Raw genomic sequence first — 12031 nt, 5'->3', positions numbered from 1 at the left:
AACAGCATCACTTTAGCCCACAGGAGCGGTTCGGGGTGGAGGAAGAAGGGAAGACTTTCCCCACAGATTCTTTCTTTCACTTTCCCCAGAAATCTGCAAAGCTGAACCCTTTTCAAACTTGCATGCAAGACTGCAAACTGGTAGGGAGGAAGAGCACACTGCAAAATTGATACCAAAACCTGAATCCAAGCAGATTGCAGAGTTAGCAGCATCAGTCGCTGCCATAGACCCCACCACCACCACCACCACCACCAAGCTGCTAACTTGGACCTGCTGCAATCTGGGCATTGAAAGTTATGCAGCAGAAGAGTGAGGGACCCGGGAATACTTTTTTGTATGTGCAAGAAGGATGCACTTTTTCCAGGATAGCGCATCGAGGGTGAAGGCATGGCTCCACTTGCTTGGCAGCCTTGCCCTCTGCCCGCTTGGTTGGCTGCCCCCTCACCTTTCCACTGGCACAGATCAGAGGAAGCCACTGGAGCAAACCCAGCTGACGACTTACTTTTGCAGGGAGGGCTCCTCCGGGCAAGATCTGGACTTTTTCGTAGGGCAGGAGGTCTCCCTGCAAAACTGAGTTCACGGATCTTGCTGAGCGCCGTGAGCCTAGGACCTTGCAAGATCTCTCCTCCCCGCCCTGGGCTCCTAGGCACCAAAAGTCCCATCACTATCTCTCCCAGGGGAGGGGGCCCTTAACAAATGGTTCACCCCAATCGGGGTGAGCTGCCTGAAGCCCACCACTGTGCCCAGGCTGCTGCTTTTTAACCTACCCCCAAAGTTTTAGTTTGATCCCAAAAGTTACATGCCAAGAAAAGCGTGCCAGCCTCCAGTCTCCCAAGCATTGTGGGGTGGTAGATGGTACTTGCAGCAAATCAGGTCGACTTAAGAGGACCTCCCCTGTGCAGCATGACTCCCAATGTGTCTGCCGGCAACAGCCTCTGGTGGGACGAGGGGGGAGGGGGAGATGATGGTGTGCGTGCCCACACCCATGCCATTGGCTCGCCATTATGGCTATAGAATCTACCCTAAGGTGTTGGAGTAGGACCTGAAAAACCCAGATTGAAATCCCCACTTGTGCAATGGAAGGTTGCTGGGTGATCATGGGTCAGTCACATACTCTCAGCCCTGACCCTGGCTACTGTTTGGATGGGAGACCTCCAAAAAATACCAAGGGTGCAGGCAATGACAAATAACATCCAAACATCCCGTATCTTGAAAACCTTACAGAGTCATCATAAATTAACTATGATTTGATGACAATAGAATAAAATAGAGTCTACTCATGCAGTGCTGTGTGAGTACTCGAGTGAGTGTTTATAGAACAATGCTGGTGGCTATTTCTTTATACTCATGGTTTTTGTGCCTGTGTGCGTGCATGTGTGTATTTCTAGACAATAGTCTTGAAACTCCTGAAGCAATTCTACAAAGAAGGTCAGGCAGAGAATTGACTCTAGAACAGAGGTCTGCAACCTGCGGCTCTCCAGATGTTCATGAACTACAATTTCCATCAGCCCCTGTCAGCATGGCCAAGTGGCCATGCTGACAGGGGCTGATGGAAATTGTAGTTCATGAACATCTGGAGAGCCGCAGGTTGCAGACCCTGGCTCTAGAACATCAGCAAGGACAGAGTTAGTAAACAGGTAGCAAAGAAATGACTTATCAAATAAGGAGGAATGAGCCATTGTCAAGAACAATACAGATGTCAAATGGTTTCCAAATCCGAGCAGTAATTCTTCAAGATCTTTGGGGGTAAGAAGAGAGAAACTGTCTGCTCTTTATTATAATCAGTGGTTATAGTTATGCCAAGACATTGCTTATGGCCATTCAGAGTTCCTGGGGGGTTGTGCAGTAGTACAAGCTTCTTGCTGTTAACTTAATTAGTGCCACTTCCAGGAGATGAGAGTTTCATCATATTGTCTATTGAACACTATAGGCCATGCACATGCTGTAGCTTGGCCCTGATATAAATTGGTGTGAACATTGAGAGGTACAAGACTATCTCCCTAAGCTGAAGAAGCAGGAGGCTTGTTTCAATTTGCAGAAAGCCAATCACTATGCATTTAAACATTCCTTTAACTGAACACAATTCTCTGACTCTGAAAACAGTGTACAGCAATAAAAAAAACCAGTGGGGATGGTCCCCTGGCAACAAATCTGGCTTTACAGCTCCCATTCATTCTTTTGGGTCTTGCGTAGGAAAGATTCATGCTAAACTAAACCACACTGAGGCAATTTTAAATATGGATAGTTTTTTTTAAAAGCAATAATATCATTTGAAAAGGGAATACTTGTTCTGTTGGCTTTCTGAGGAAAATAAATGATGTGTATTGTCGAAGGCTTTCACGGCCGGAATCACTGGGGTGCTGTGTGGTTTCTTGGCTGTACAGCCATGTTCTAGCAGCATTCTCTCCTGATGTTTCGCCTGCATCTGTGGCTGGCATTCAGATCCTCTGAAGATGCCAGCCACAGATGCAGGCTAAACATCAGGAGAGAATGCTGCTAGAACACGGCCATACAGCCCAGAAACCACATAGCACCCCATAAATGATGTGTAACCTGAAAAAAAAATTCATTCATCTAAGAGGCAAAATCATCTAAGTATTCACACACACCTCACTTTTGTTTTGTTTTTACATGTAGCATAAAATTGAACTTCTGTCCTGCCAGTCCAAGAAGCCTCCATCCTCTTAGACTGGCTGCTAAGGGAAAGAGGATTTGGTCCTTTTTGCACAACTCCAAAACTGGAGAGGAGGACTTCCTATATGTGCTTCTTCATTAGGAGGGTGTCTGTGGACAGCTCCAACATTTCTGTACTTATCAGAAGTGGAGGGAAGAGGTTCAGCTGGAACAGCTCATCTGGCAATGGCCTTTGTAGAGCAGAATTTGGCCCCACCCCTGCAGGTCAAAATAGCAATGCTGTCTGCCCTTCAGGTTTTAAGACTATTGAATCAGCACCTGCCTAGGAGGCCAGTGACATGCCTGGACTATAAGGGCCAAGCAAGGGAAGAACAGTGAGTTGACCCTGAGCCTTAATGTTCTAGCACCAGCTGGCTTTTGGGGAGGAACGTGGGGGTCAGTGTGGCCTAGGGTTGGTTTACTCCACTTGCGGGGGGAATCCTTGGCTTTGAGCCCTCTCCTCCCAGTATCAGTCAGCTGGCAAGCAGGGGTCTTACCAGCATCAAACTCAGGTCTAGCCTCCTAGACTCAGGTCTATCATCAAGGCATCAATAACATTCCCAGTGCTAATTGTCACATTGCCAACAATGTGAGGATGCTCTGGTATTTGGGTAAAAACTCTATCGTAAACAGGACGTCTACTATAGTTTTTACTCAAATGCTATAGTTTTTACTCAAAAGTGACCACACATTGCTAGTGACCTTATGACACTATTTCCAGTGACTTTTGGAAGTTACGTTGATGCATCACAGATGATGTAGGTCTCAGTGTACAACTGGTAAGTTCCCTCCATCCCCTCCACCATCCCCTCCACCATCTCCTCCACCACTGGTTGCCAGAAAGTACCTGGAAGCTTAGCCTGGCCTAGTGACAACCAATAGCTCATGTCAATTAACCCAGGTGGAGGCAGAAAGATGTTGAGACAGACATATCCCAGGAATTCTCCCTGATAAGGGACAAGGGCTCAGTCCAGGGAGGATATGTTAGCCCTTCTGCCAGTTAACCAGCTGTGAGAGGTAATAGCGAGGAGGAAGACCTAGGATGCTATTAAACTCTTCCGCTCTCTAGGCTGAGGCCAGTTGAAGTACTCAAAACAAGACTTTGGAAGTACCAGAACTTAGTAAATGATGTAACATAGCTTTCACTGAAAGTGTATGTGTTGGGGCGGGGGCGGCTCCTATTGATATATTTATTTATTTTGACATAGTGTTTGCTTACAGCATTTTTTCTGTTTTGTTTAATAGGCTGTTAGCCTTTTGCTTCTCAGAACTGTTGCATTTGTATCAGCGTGGACCACTGTGGATTCAAGAGTTTTCATAACACTTTGCTTCAGCTGTTAAGTGGCCCAGGACACCATTTTCTTGAACCCTGTAATTGCTTGTGCATCCCCAACCATTTTGGTTAAACTTCTCAACTACAGCATTGCCTTGTGATTACAATTGTGTTAGATTACTGCCTCAGTTCCTTATTTTTTTGCCTAAATGCATCAAAAGACAAATTACAAGGGAATGTTGCCTGTGAGTGTAATAAATTCATGAACACTGTGAGTGGCTAATAGCTTTACAAATCACGTTGAGAAAAAAACAGAACTTATTTCAACACCTCATTGGTTATCCCTGCTAAGCCAGCAGTTCCCATATCCTTCAATTTATTCCTTTGTGTGTATTTTTTAGCATTGCTAGTGTTTTCTCTGTGCATTAAAATTATTATTCTGGACAGTATTATTATTAATTTTTTTCTCCTTGGACAGAACAGATACTTATTTGGTTTGCACATGATTCTTGATTGTATCACTGTTGCTTTTTGAAATGCTAAATCACCCTCTTTTATATGAATTACCTCTGAGCCAGCTGTTAGATATAAATTGCAAAACATCATGCAAACATTTTCAGAATATTCTTCAAGTTAAATACAGTGTAAATAAGGTGCTAACGATGATTTCCTTTAGCTGTGTTCAGCCTCAATTATGCATCACACATTGATAATAATGTCCATTATTACTTCATTATAGGTATGTGGGAGAAAGACTGTGAAATATAGATGTCTGATCAACACCCCATGATTAAATATCAGTATCTAACCAATGTTGTCTTCTCAGTGTTGGGATTCTTTCATTCCAGTTTACACCCGAAGAGGATGTTATTACACCTTCCTTCCCATAAGTCTCTATTACTGTCAAATAATTGTATCTCAGCCCTCAGCCCTTTCTGTTAGCAGCTCCTCAGGCTCTGAGACAAGGATGGTCAGGGCTGTTCTCAGGGACAAAATTGCTTGGATTTGGAGTAGAAATCTTCATAGACTTAAAAGAATGAGTTGCCAGGCTCCAAATTCAGGAGGGACAACTCAAGTCATATGGAGGATTGAAAAGGAATATTTCATTTCATTTATTTGCCACTGCCATGAGTAACTACCAACAGATCACTGGGCGAATGTGAAATGTTTAGAGCTCGTCTGAGGGAGGACCAACTGTCCATCTCATCCCTGTTTGGGTTTGGTGTAGGCATGTACATGTATGTCATGTATGTCATTTCATTTTTTTTCTACTTCCTGAGCAACTATCCATCAACCTTGTGGAGGTCTAATCATGGGGTTGGGCACTGTCCGACTTTTCAAGATGCTGCTCAGCTGGAGATTCCTGCACATGACAAAACTGAGTTATGTTCAGAACCATATATCCCCCCACCATAACACACACGCGCACACACACAGAGACAAACAGGAGCGCACACCATGCAGAGTAGATGGCCCCTGTAGATAGAGGTTTATTCAGAGAACATGTAATATGATTGCATGCTGGTGACATTTGCAGCATGCTTTCTTGCTGCTGCTACCTGAGTTTCAATCACAGGTGATGTATTGATTCATCCACCTCCCTATGTGTCATCTTATCAGTCTATCAATTTATTAATAGTGCAGATGTAGCAGCAGAATAAAGAAAAAATGTGGGAAGGCGTGGCAGTACACAAGGGAAGAAAAATGCTGCACAAGAAATGAAAGTGAATGGATTTCTTCTAAAGTGCGGAGTTTGCCATAAGCGCACAATAGCCCACATTTGATTCCATGTGTATCCATGGTCGATGGGATTTCTTCTGTTTTACCAGGTACTCTAGTGCATACAATGTTATGCATGCTAAATAACTAAATATAAGTAATTGGTAAATATTGAAAAGGGCAAACATCCATTTATTGGAGCACAGAAATGTACTGATAAATCATTGTGCATCGTTGTTTCTGGGAACACAAAGGCAACTATTTGCTTTGATAAGCTCTTTAATTCAGTAGTCTTCTGCATTTGTCATTTTGCATGCTCAGCCCATCTTTATTTAGCAACTAGTTTATCTTTAGCACCTTCATCTTACATTTAGCCTTTATTTGGCATAAAGCACCTTCATCTTTACAATGAGCCAGAAGGAAATAAAATCAATGTATATTAAAGAAAAGTTTTGTAGAAGAGGGGAAAGGAGCATAAAAATTGGAGCGTTCTGAATTGCATAGCCCAATATATTCTAAATGAACTTACAAGTCACCTTAGGATTTATGATGAAGAATATGAAGTTAAATCAGATGTGGAGTCCCTTGATTCAACCATTACCACCTGGTGATCACCTTGATTCCTAAGGCCCTTTCTGCACGGGCCAATTATCCTGGGGTGGGGGCAGTATTAAACCTGGTTTGGGCAGGAACTTTCGCAGGGTTCCTGCCCCTAAACAGGGTCAACCCCGCTTTAAACCCTCCAAAGAGGGATATTTGAGAATCTCACTATGTGCTATTCTTTTCAAATACAGTGGTACCTCAGTTATCGTTGACTTCGGTTTTCATCGGTTTCGGTTTTCGTGGACTTTTTCTGGGCAAAAATTGCCTCGGTTTTCATCCTCAAACCCAGAAAAAGTTTGCCCAGAAAAAGTCCACGAAAACCGAAACCAACAAAAAGTCCATGAAAACCAAAACCAGCTGGGGAGGCAGAGGGAGCTCCTTATTTGGGCAGTGACATCAGGGGGAGTCACTGCCTAAATAAGGAGCTCCCTCTGCCTCCCAGCTGGGGTTTGAGGAAGCCAATTAATCCATTCGAGGCACTTTTTGGAGTGCCTCGAACAGATTAATTGGATTTACATTTATTCCTATGGGAAATGGTGCCTCGGTTTTCATCAATTTAGATTTGCGTCGATTCCTTTCAGATGAATTATCGATGAAAACCGAGGTACCACTGTATCTCTCCTTGGCTCCGGGGATGAGCGAACTCACTCCCATGTTGCCAAGATTACTGATGTTCTGTTTCCCTTATGTTGAAGGAGCAAGATAGTTGATGTCTTCTTTTGGTTGCAACACATTCAGGCTAGTGCTTCATTTGTTTTGATGATCCCTTTCTGTGAGAAAGAAATGGAGTGGAAGAGGCTGTTAGGAAAGCTGCGTGTTCTCTTTCTTGTACTTCAAGGATCTCTGTACCCACATTAGTGAACATATTTTTAATTATTTTGTTGATCATTTGATTAGATTCTGTGTCACAAGGGCTATTTATGAATTGCTGATGTTTAATTTTGTGAGTTTAGCTCTTGCCTTGAAAACCCTTTGGGGTTGCCATAAGTCAACTGTGATTTGACTGCACTTTCCACTGGCAGTGGTGAAATATGTGGTGCAATATCTCTTGAGAAGCAGAAGATTTTACAGAGAGTTTTCTATTTTATTGTGTATATGTATGAATATGTGCATGTGTGAATGTGTGTGTATGCAATGAGAAAGGGAAAAAGAGGGCTAATGTGATATTTCCCAGCATAACAATAGTCTGTTCTGCATAGTACAAATATGACACACAGAGAACACCAAAAATACATCTTGGGCAGGAACTGCACACAGCTTTTCCCCCAAGATGTCATCAGAACACCTTATTTCAACCCAAGCTGTCTTTATTTTGAAGATGCTAGAATGACTTGTTTTCCTTCAAGTCATCTGCAAGATGTCTTCTGCCTGACTGTGCAGAGTTCAAGAGCTCAGGAGATGTTTTGCCACTTCATTGGGTAGACCAGGGGTCCCCAAACTTTTTAAACAGGGGGCCAGTTCACTGTCCCTCAGACTGTTGGAGGGCCGGACTAAAAAAAACTATGAACAAATTCCTATGCACAAATGACTATAAAATGTTTGATTTCACCTTTCAGCCTTTCTGTCATGGTCTATTTTTAGAACAGTGACCAAAGTATGTCAAGTACAGAGTGGGCTCCAAATATTGTTGGGGAGGCTGTGGAATACCTTCCCCTGTAAAAAAAAAAAAGCAGAACTTTCCCAATGAAGCATTCCATCTAACCCAGGATCAGGTATCTTCCTGGGTTCTTTCCTCCCTAGCAGCCAGCGAGCTATTTATCTTCGGGCCAGCCTGGCCTGGATGCCACAATGGGAGCTGAGGGGGCTGAACAGAAAGCTCTGGAGCAACATGCCATGGAGTAGCTGAGTGGTAAGGGTGGAGCAGGTGTTGCCACATGTAAGGTTTCCAACTCTGGGTCAGAAAATTCATGGAGATTTGGGGGTGCCATCATGTAATTGCAATCAACAGCCATTGGGGCCGGTTCCTCCTCTCCCTCGAGCCCCCACTGCACATGAATGGAGCCATCGCCGCCATGCCTGGCGGGCCGGATAAATGCCTTCAGGGGGCCACATTTGGCCCCCGGGCCGTAGTTTGGGGACCCCTGGGGTAGACCTACAATCTGCAGGCCGTCACGATCTTTTTTCCCCTTTCTGCACATTACTGCACAGAAAGACAAAGATATTCATAATGGGTATAGCATGGGTATGGAAAAGTTTGGTTCAGCACATTTTAAAAATTTCAATAGACTTAAGTCGTTTTATGCAAGTTTGTGAGTACCTTTGAATTTGTTAGGATTTTACAAGTGCCTCCTTCATTCAGTCAAACAAGAGTTAACTGTCAAGTATGTACATAGAATACTGAAGTTGCATGCCTGGAATCATTTGAGCTTCTGGAAAGATCTCTATGGCAGGTTCCACATGGGCCAAAAACAGCGGTGTGAAAATGATGTGAAAATGGCGTAAACCCTTTTACACTGTTTTAAAACCCTTTACACCATTTTCACACCGCTATTTTTGGCTTATGCAGACTTTGCCTATGTTTCTTCTTTCAGAAAAAGAGGAGAGATGGACATACAGGCACAGACAGACTACACAGATACCCAGACTCAGCACTTGCATAGATAGAGTTTGCTGTTCCTATATTTAGTGTAACTTAATTTTGTTATCTGGTAAAGATTTACAAAACAACTCAATCACATCTTGGCCCTATTATTTACTCTGCTAGTTCATTACAATACAACAGAATTCAAGAGCTAGGATGATCTGTCAACAAAATGCTCTTGACTTTGAGGACCTTGTACTATATACATCCAGAATAGATGTCTGTAATTCACCCTCTGGTGGGACTATATTTGAAGACTGTTCAGAAACTGCAGTTGGCAGAGTGTTACAGTGATATTGTTGGTTGGCTCTAGATTAAAAGCCTGAATTAGAACAGCTTCACTGACTATCTTTTTGCTTCCAGTTCAAAGTGTTGGTTATTTAAAGCACCTAATGGTATCAGATCAAGATATATAAAGAAGCATTGTCTTCTGCGTGCTGTTGCCTCTTCTTTGAAAGTTTCTGCTGAAGATTTGCTCCCTTCTTTTTCATTATGTGAAATTCACAATTTTAGATGTAACCATTGATTTCTCTTCCTCAGTGGCACCTTTGCTGTGGAATCCTTTTCCCTCCAATCTTTACCTAGCATTAAATTTTAAAATTTGTTGGTGTTAGATTTTTGTTTTTCTAAGCCTTTGTAAACTCTTGAGTTGTCTTTAATGGGTGTTTTCAATAATATTTTATTATTCTCTAATAATGTTTTCTGTTTATACTTCGCAGGTTGATTTGTTTTCCCTTGGCTCTCTGCTTGTAGTTGAGTACTTTTTTTGAGATAGTATTGCTTTTATCTGGTTTTGTTGCACTTCATGGGCAATATTGGAATGTTATGGTCAACTGCTTCCAGACTGTACTGAACTCTTTATTATTATTGTTGTTGTTGTTGATTTCACAGCTGCCAGTTCTTTAACTGGTTGTTGGCCTTTCATTACAATTCAAGCTCCTCCCAGAGGCTCAGGGAAGTTAATGAAATAATGCACGCATAGTATTCTGGGTAGATCCAGTTAGCTATTATTATTATGGTAGATTTCACAGCTGCCAGATCTTTAGCTGGTTGTTGGCCTTTCATTACAATTTGAGCCTCACCCAGAGGTCTAGGAAGTTGTAATGTATCAGCATAGTATTCACGTGGATCCCAGCAGGGCTGCCTTCTGAATCTGACAGAGGTTAACTTTGTTGATTTGAAGATGTTTTCAGTGCTGCCCCATTTCATTTTGTTTGATATCACATCTGCCAGTTCTTCAGCTGGTTGTTGGTTTTTCATTACAATTTGAGCTCCTTCTCATGTTCTTTTTTAGTATCGTTGTTGTTATTATTGTTGTTGTTATACACATAACAACACAGCACAAGTGTCTGGAATTCATCTCTGAATATTGAGTCCTTCCCAAGGTTCTAGGATATTAGAGGTATTAGTGTAGAATGTGTGCAGTTCCTAGAAGTGCTGCTTTCTGCAGCATGTGGACTGATGTTCTGTCCAAGTTCAAGCTTTCCAGATGCTTTTCAAGGTTTCTTGGGATTCCTCTTAGAGCACTGACTACTACTGGGATTACTGTTGTTCTTTTTCGCCACAATCATTCAACTTCAATTTGTAAGTCCAGCTCTTGGTCCTCTACCCTGCTGTCAACTGGCACTTCAACATCTATGATCCAAACATGTTTTTTCTCTACCACTGTTATGTCTGGAGTGTTATGTGCCAGGTGTTTGTCTGTCTGTATTCTAAAGTTTTTGCTTCTTCAATTATTGTTATTATTGTTTTTGTTATTGACAAAAACAAACACATTGTATCACAACCTCCAGATCACTGGTTGGTGTTGGCCTTCTATCCACTTCGAGTTCTGCCCTGGAACTTAGGAAGACGTGATGTATCGGCGTAAAATGTTTGCAGACCCAAGTAGAGCATCTTTCTGCATTTGGCAGACAGTGATTTTGTTGTTGTTGTTGTTAATAGTTCCTAGTTCTTTTGCTGATTGTTGACCTTTCATTGCAATTTGAGCCTCACTCAGAGGCCTAGGACATTGTATTGTATCAACGTAGTATTTGTGCAGATTCCCAGCAGGGCTGCCTTTTAAATCTGACAGATGATGATTTTGTTGATTTGAAGACATTTCAAGTACAGCTCTGTTGTTTTTCGAATGGCACCCAGAATGCTGAGTACCACTGGGATGACCATAGCTGGTTTGTGCCATAGTTGCTGAATCTCAATCTTCAGATCATGATATTTAGTGACCTTATTGGTGATGAGGATGGTGATGAGGATGATATTGTTGTCCTTTGGCTGCTATGGAGTGTTTATATTCTTTTTAATGTGTTTTTATGTGTGGTTTTAATTGTAAACTACTTTGATCTGTAGGAGTGTATAATAGATATGTATGCTGAATAAATAAAATCCCATCAGGTCAAAATTCAGAGTTGGTCGGCTCTGTTCAGCTTGGTGGATCACCATTTTCCCAGCTCTGCCTCACCACTGAGAGCATGTCTAACAGCTAAACTTGAAACTTCTCTGTTTAGAAATTAATTATCCCTGTTATCACATTATAATCACTATTCAAAAACAATTTGGGTGTTTGGTGTGCAATCTGCTCAAGGGGGAATTCAATAAAACAAAGAACATGTATGTTACAGCAGAAGTTTCCCTTTCAGTGGTCTTTTGCCACATCCACAAACTGTTTTTTAAACTCAGGGGAGCTTTCAAAACAAATGGAGAGATTTAAAGAGGGGTGGAACTTGGGGAATATATCAGAAATAAGCTAACATTGCAAGCTGAATGTGCCCATCTATCATCCCCCCCCTCTCTCTCTCTCTCTCTCTCTCTCTCTCTCTCTCTCTGTGTGTGTGTGTGTGTGTGTGTGTGTGTGTGTGTGTATGTATGAATTTGATTTATAGGCCACCCTTCCCTGTTGGATGGACTCAGAGCAGCTCACAATAAGTTTACAGATAATCAGCAATTCAGTATGCATCTCAATTTGATAGAGAAGTGAGAGAGAAATCATTTCTAAATAAAATCTTTGAGGACTCCAATATTTGGTCTGCATCCAGACATCATGTCAGATTTCAATGGAGTTCCAATGAGTTGCTGTCTGTTGCTGTCCATGCTCATGTTCCTCACTTTTCTCATTTCCCTCTGTGCACAGAGAATTCTGGCTTACGTGAAGAAAAAAAAAAAAGCTCCAGTTCGCTAAGATGCCT

The 12031-nt window shown here is 42.3% G+C and overlaps 1 protein-coding gene across 3 annotated transcripts in view; it reads left to right on the top strand.

The window, feature by feature from the left end:
- LINGO2 (leucine rich repeat and Ig domain containing 2) overlaps positions 1-12031 on the top strand; it is an 837999-nt gene that overhangs the window by 354321 nt on the left and 471647 nt on the right. The window lies entirely within an intron of this gene.

The sequence above is a fragment of the Sphaerodactylus townsendi genome, linkage group LG07 (assembly GCF_021028975.2).
Source record: "Sphaerodactylus townsendi isolate TG3544 linkage group LG07, MPM_Stown_v2.3, whole genome shotgun sequence".
Taxonomy (NCBI): Eukaryota; Metazoa; Chordata; class Lepidosauria; order Squamata; family Sphaerodactylidae; genus Sphaerodactylus; species Sphaerodactylus townsendi.
The sequence above is the reverse complement of the archived record's forward strand: the minus strand, read 5'-3'. Positions and strand labels throughout refer to the sequence as shown.